Source organism: Nycticebus coucang, chromosome 10 (assembly GCF_027406575.1).
Source record: "Nycticebus coucang isolate mNycCou1 chromosome 10, mNycCou1.pri, whole genome shotgun sequence".
Taxonomy (NCBI): domain Eukaryota; kingdom Metazoa; phylum Chordata; class Mammalia; order Primates; family Lorisidae; genus Nycticebus; species Nycticebus coucang.
This window is the reverse complement of record NC_069789.1, coordinates 57718387-57725174: the sequence shown is the minus strand read 5'-3', so window position 1 is coordinate 57725174 and position 6788 is coordinate 57718387. Positions and strand designations below refer to the sequence as shown.

The following is a 6788-nucleotide window of genomic DNA, read 5'->3' as shown; positions in this document are numbered from 1 at the left end:
TGGTGAGGGGAGGGGAGTTTTGAGAAATGAGACAAAAGAGGGAAGAATGGAAATAACACATTTTATTTGAACATAGAGTGCTTCATATTTCTCAAAACACTTTCACATCTATTATTTCTTTCTTTTTTTTTTTTTTGTAGAGACAGAGTCTCACTTTATTGCCTTCGGTAGAGTGGTGTGGCGTCACATAGCTCACAGCAACCTCCAACTCCTGGGCTTAGGTGATTCTCTTGCCTCCCTAGTAGCTGGGACTACAGGCGCCCACCACCACACCTGGCTATTTTTTTGTTGCAGTTTGGCCAGGGCCGGATTTGAACCCGCCACCCTTGGTATATGGGGCCAGCACCTACCCACTGAGCCACAGGCGCCGCCCCATATCTATTATTTCAAATTAGCCTAAAAACAACAGCGCGGCAGCAGTAACAACATTAAGCACCTCTTTTGTGCCAGGGTTTTTCTAAGGGATTTCACCGTGTGTCACCCTGCTGAACTCCCACCACTGCCCTGTGAAGCAGGCACTTCTGTCACCTCCTCTGCTGAAGACGCTAAGGCACTCTGAGAACTGGGGAAGGCAAGGGACCGAGAGGAAGAGGGTGTGCTGCCATTCTCACACCATTAAGTGAGGACCTGGAGGCTTGGGGTTAAGTGACACGTATCTGATCCGGTGTCATACAGTAGACCTGGGCCTCCAACTCAGGCCTCTGGACTCCTGGCATGGTGCTTCCTCCTGGAAGTTTCTGAACCAGAAAATGTCTGACCCAAAGCAAACAACCAGATGGTCAGTAGACGTCAGCTTCTACTACAGTGAACAGCAGAATACAAGCTCAGAGAAACACCTAGTATTTCTCCACAGTGAGCCTCTGTCTTCTGTTGCTGAAGGGGCCAAGATGTCTCCACCAATAGCAGTGACCTGGGTTTTGGGTGGAGCATTTTACCCGGCCAACCAGCTGTTGGAAGTGCAGAAGCTAGTCCCTCCAGTTACAAGCTACCCAGCATGCTCCAGCACAGACAGCCAGTTCTATTACTTCATTCAGTTTGCAAAGTTAATCCAGCACTCCCAAGTTCCTAGTAGGCTCCAGTTTTTCTGCTGGAGCTTCCCCTACCCTTCACACCCAGCCCATCCTGGGCTTCTTGGTCACCAAGGAAGCAAAACTTTCTGTTGGTTTCTTCTGGGAGTAGGCAACCTCATTAGCCTTTTATAACTCATGAAGTCCCATCCCCTCACTTCCTTCTGTTCTCCAAGTGCCCTGAGCTTTGGTCTGCAGCATAAACACATTCCCCTCTGTAGTCACCCCTTCCTTTCTGGAACCTTCTCCAATCAACTTACCTCTAGGGAGGGGATGTTTTCCTTTCTGGCCATGGTTGTGTCAAAGCACTCTTCTTTCTGATCCTTCATTTCTTAAATGGTTTTCATTTTCCTTTCTTTCTCCTTTCCCCTGGGTAGCTCAGAGCACAGTTGTGACAGCGACTAACCCTCTGCCCAGCCCAGGCCCCACCACCTTTCCTAACACTGCAAACCTACCCTTGGCCCTTCTGCTAGATGCCCAGTCTGTGCTCTAGTTTGACCCCTGCATGCCCCTTCCTTTCTGTCTCTCTCTCTTTTTTTTTTTTTTTTAGAGAAAGAGTCTTGCAATGTTGCCTTGGCTGGTCTCAACCTTCTGGCCTCAAGTGACCTTCCTGGCATGGTTTCCCAAAGTGCTTGGATTACAGGTGTGAGCCACTGTGCCTGGCTGGAAAAAAATTAAAAAGAAAAAAAAGTAAATAAAAACTAGTAGTGATCTTAGTCCCTAGAGATAGCTGCAGTTAATATTTTGATATATTTCCCTACAGCCTTTTTTCTTGTGCTTATACATATTTCAGAAACTTTATATTTAGTTTTCTCAGTTAACATTATGAGTATTTCCCTATGTTATTAAATAATCTCACAAACATAAATTTGAGTGCTCCATATATTTATCTGTGCTATGAGTATATAATCATTTATGTAACCAATATGCAGAAGTTGGATATTTATGTTATTTCAATTTTCACGATTATAAATAAAGCTGCAATGAACATCCTTTTGCATAAATCTTTGTATATATCTCTGAATTAAGATTTTCTACCAAGAGTGAATTCTACAAAGTAAATTCTCTAAGAGTGAACATGTTAAGGGCCTTGATAATCATATTTAAGTGATTCTTTAGAGAGGTTACACTAATTGACAATCCTCCCACACTCACGGTATGAGAATTCTTCCCACCAGAATATTATTTAAAATGAAAGAATCTGGGTGGGTATGGTGGATCACACCTGTAATTCCAGCACTCTGGGAGGTTGAGGTAGGTAGGATCACCTGAGCACAGGAGTTGGACCAGCCTGAGCAAGAGAGAGATCTCGTCTAAAAATAGACGGGCGTTGTGATGGGCACCTGAAGTCCCAGCTACTCGGGAGGCTGAGGCAAGAGGATCACTTAAACCCAAGAGTTTGAGGTTGCTGTGAACTATGATGCCATAGCACTTTACTCAGGGTGATAGAGTGAGACTCTTTCTCAAAATAAATAAATAAATAAGTAAAATGAAAGAATCTTTGCTAAAAGGAGAAATGAGGTAAAGAGCCAGTTTTTACATGATGATGGTCTTGACTTAGACATGCATTGCATGTTGAGTTAGAACCACCTCAGCACTCTTGACATTATGGACTGGATTGTTCTTTGTATGAGGGGCCAGGGCTGTCCTGTGCATGGTCGGATGTTTAGCAGCATCCCTGGCTACCTACTAGATGCCAGTTGATACCCCTCCGCCCAGTTATGTTGACCAAAAATATCTCCAGACATTGCCGAATGTCCCCTGGGGAACAAAATCACCCCTGGTTGAGTGCAAACTGAGTTATACTGTATTAACTATTGATTACAAGTAACAGAAACCAACTCTAAGCAAAAATAGGGATTTTATTAGAAGAATCATTGGCTATCATGGAACCAAAGGACATGGATGAAACTGGGTCTCCTCTTTTCAGGTCCAACTCATTCTTCTCTCTTGCCAAAGACTTTCTCTGTGTTCTTGACTGCATGAAGGAAAATGGCCACTACCAACATTTCCAAAGCTCCTGTCCTTTTTGTTTATGAGAAGTTTAGCCTATGCTGGAATCTCTTGGTTCCAAATCCAAATTCTCAGGGAGGGACTCTGATTGGTCCAGCTTAGGTGGGTTATGTGCAGCCAGTCCAATCAGCATGGCTATAAGGGGAGAAGAAGGGCACTTGGCTCCTGGGAGTCTTGCTATAACCATGTGGATATACAGTCTTGAGAAAAGGAAGTGCTGGGCAGCTGATCCTCTAGGAATTAGGTGCCCACACATCTGAAGGTGGTCAGTTGAGTCCACACATGCACAACTGTACTGATGTCTACACTGAACACGTTGACAAGGGCAGGGAGTGTCTCGAGTGATGTTCCCCTCCCAGTTCAGCCTGGACTTCTAGGCTTGATGATGACTACTGCTGTGTCACCCATGCTTTAGTTTAGGGGTCTTTTGGGGTGGAGTAGCCACTCTGTGATCAGCTGACATAGCCTCTTCAAGCAGGTCTAACTTAGAGAACCACCTTTAAAGTCTGGCGTTTGCAACACCCTAGAGGTGTTTTATGGAGGGAAACCTGTCAGGCTTCTTTCATAAAGCTGGCTTTAAAGCGTGCAACCACCGAGGCAGAGGAGCCCTGTGCCATCCCTGCACTACTCTGAGTGCTAGAAATTTAGCCCCTGTCTCCAAGAAGGGAGCCGGTCGGTGCATGGTCAGCATTGCCCCTGAAAACCAGCCCCTAGGGACAGAGACTTTCCCCTCTATGGATGCTTTGAGCTGTTGGGAAGTAAGCAGAAGAACAGAACTATTCCTCAAACTCATATTTAAGGCAAGAGCCATCCTATGCTGAAAGTCTCTCCAGTCACAGACACCATTCCTGCCCTCACCCTGCTCTGTAGCCTTGCCTGAGTTATTTCTCTTAGAGCCTCGGTTTTTTCAACAGAAGTGGGAATAGGATCTGCTTTACCTTCTTCCCAAAATCTAACAAGATATTTGATAGGAAAGTGCTTTCCAAAGTATATGGCAAAAACAGTACATGTTTATCATCATAAAATTATTTATCATTATTTCCCCTCTGGAGAAATTCTAAATCCTTCAAGGCCACTTATTGTTTAATAAATGCAGAACCGGGGCCAATGCTTCTGCTGAGCTGGCCCTCCCAGACCTGGAGCGGCTCCAGATTTCTACTGATATGTGAATATTTTAGGGAAGTTTCTCCTGAAACTCAGAAACCTGAAAATGAGGTGGGTCTCTATTACCTGTGTGACTGTGGCCATGTTAATTAACCTCTCTGGGCTTCCATTTCAGCATCTATCATATAGGCCCAGGATAAACATCTATTCATAAGTCATTCATATTTGCCTTGCATAGGATAAGTACTCACTCCGTGTTTTCTTGTCTCGTTTAGATCACAATGTGCCAGGCACTGTGCCAAGTAACACATGGTTTACCAGAGGAGGGTAGTATTCAGATCATGTTATAAAACAATATGGCAAATCAAATGATAGTTCTTCTGCTCTTGGGATTGGGATCCTCTCAGATGCTCCTCCCGAGGCTATAGGTGAGGTGTCAGGTAAGGCAGGGCATAGGTAACACCCACTTTCCCAGGCTCTCTGCAGAACAGACAGACTTGAGACCTACCTGTTGCAAGAATCTGGAGGAATGCCCTCCTTCTCACCTCTCAGGCTCACAGTGGGGAAAAAACCCTTCCCTTAAAGAAGAAAAATAGTTGCCCAATGTTTTCAACCCTAGGGCAATGGTTAGGAGAGGACATGTTGTAGATGGGATATAACACAGTGAAACTGATGCCACAAAGATTGCACGTGACATGGAAAAGTAATTACGTTGTGCACTGTAGATCACCGGCCCTGTGCTTTCTTGGCCCCTCAGAACCGTAAGCTGTGTGCAAACCTGCTGGCTACCTGCGACTAAGGAAAGTGGTGGGTCTGGGGCTCAACTTAGGAAAGGCAGAGGTGTCGCACCCTGGAGAGGAGGGAGTGCCAGAGCTAGAGAGGGGCAGTGAAGCACTTGACAGGGAGGGCGTCAGAAACTCCAGCAGGTGCAAGGACAATGCCAGGAGCTGGCTGGGGTGGGGTGTGGTGGGGCAGGTCGCCTTCTGTGGTCCAGGACTTCTCTGGTGAAGCATGGCCTTGCTTCTTTCAATTCTCATGGGATGTGGCCCCTCGGACAGCGTGCTGATTTTGTGAGGACTTTTTTTTGCTTATCTTTGGTGTCAGACATCATGACATGGACTTTTTGTTTTTGCTCATCAGCTTTTGTTAGTATTTGTGTATTTAATATGTGGCCCAAGACAACTTTTACTCTTCCAGTGTGCAGCCGAAAAGAAAAGGAGTTTGGACACCCCTGAAGCCTTGGGCCTCCCTAACTTCGCCATGTAGACTGCAGAGGGGCTGGCCTCTCCCGTCGGGGGATAGGAGCAGGGCTAAGATTCGGCCTTCAACAAAGTGATAGTGAGGTAAAGTCTCTGTGGACAGGTCTGAGGTCCGGCACGGAGGAAATGAAAACAGACATCTTAGGGCTATAGGAGAGTGGATTGATTATTTTGAGGCCTTTCTCCCATTTCTCTTTTCTTTCTTTTTTTTTTTTTTTCAGTCTCTGTAGAGACCGTCAAAAATTGCCAGCGCCGGCTATATTGCAAGTCATCATGACAGGGTATTGGGAAAAGTTTTCAATTAGCAATAACTGCTCCTCAGGTGCACCTCAGTGGCTACGATATTGCCACTTCATGAAGCTCTCCCATTTCTCTTTTCTGTCTCAGCATGTGACTGCACCACAAGCCTCCACCTCCGTTTATACGCACACCCGGACGGTCCCTCGGCCATCCACATTCACAGCTACACGTACTCTTGGTGCAGGTCCCCCTCACCTAGGGCTGGACACAGACCCCATTTTCCGGGCCTAGGTAGGCTCATAAACCAGTATGATCATGTTCCTTCTAAGCTACCACTCCCAGGGAGGAGAGCGATGCCCTAAACAAGACCACATTCCTACACAGTGGTAGTTTTAAAATTAACTTCTGCCCACAGGCCTCTGGCGCCAATGGTCGCGACAGATTTTAAACATACATTCCATTTCCCCAAACCCCCTGTCTGCAGGGAAAGAAAAGCTGCATATAAACCTCTAGACAGCCAAAATCAGCTGCCCGCTCGCCACCCCTCTGCTGTGCCAGAGGACTTGCTTTGCTCTTTCACTTATCTATAATAAACTCTGTCCTGTTGCTTATTTGTGGTGGTCCATGAATTAATTCTTCCATTTTCTGAGACCAAGGATCTGGCAGAGAAATTCTGCTAACACTCTTAGCCCTGTATTCAGATATTTGTGAAAAAGCTCTCTTTCAAACTGTGGGTAAATGAGAGCTTCCAGAAGTTTAAAAAAAGTCAGCATGATTCATGCTGGATTGGTTCTTTTTTTTTTTGCAGTTTTTGGCCAGGGCTGGGTTTGAACCCGCCACCTCTGGCATATGGGGCCAGCGCCCTACTCCTTTGAGACACAGGCACCGCCCTACTGGATTGGTTCTTAAAGGTCTCTGTTTTTCCTTCTCTCTCCCCTGAACCCTCTCCTGTCCTTTCCCTCCTCCACCTCTTCACCTTCCTATTCTTATCCTCATCCCTCCCAGCTGGTCCTCTAGTTCCCTTGCCCCCTCAAACACCTCTGGTCTTTCTATCCCCATTCTCGGGCTGCCAACCGCACCAAATATGTGGGCATTCAAGTCTCTG

The 6788-nt window shown here is 46.1% G+C and overlaps 1 non-coding gene across 1 annotated transcript; it reads right to left on the bottom strand.

Annotated features, from left to right (window-relative positions):
• Positions 1-5664: 5664 nt before the first annotated feature.
• Positions 5665-5805, bottom strand: LOC128597763 (U4 spliceosomal RNA). Its single transcript, XR_008383330.1, has one exon. It is a non-coding gene; the product is annotated as a U4 spliceosomal RNA (small nuclear RNA).
• Positions 5806-6788: the final 983 nt, after the last annotated feature.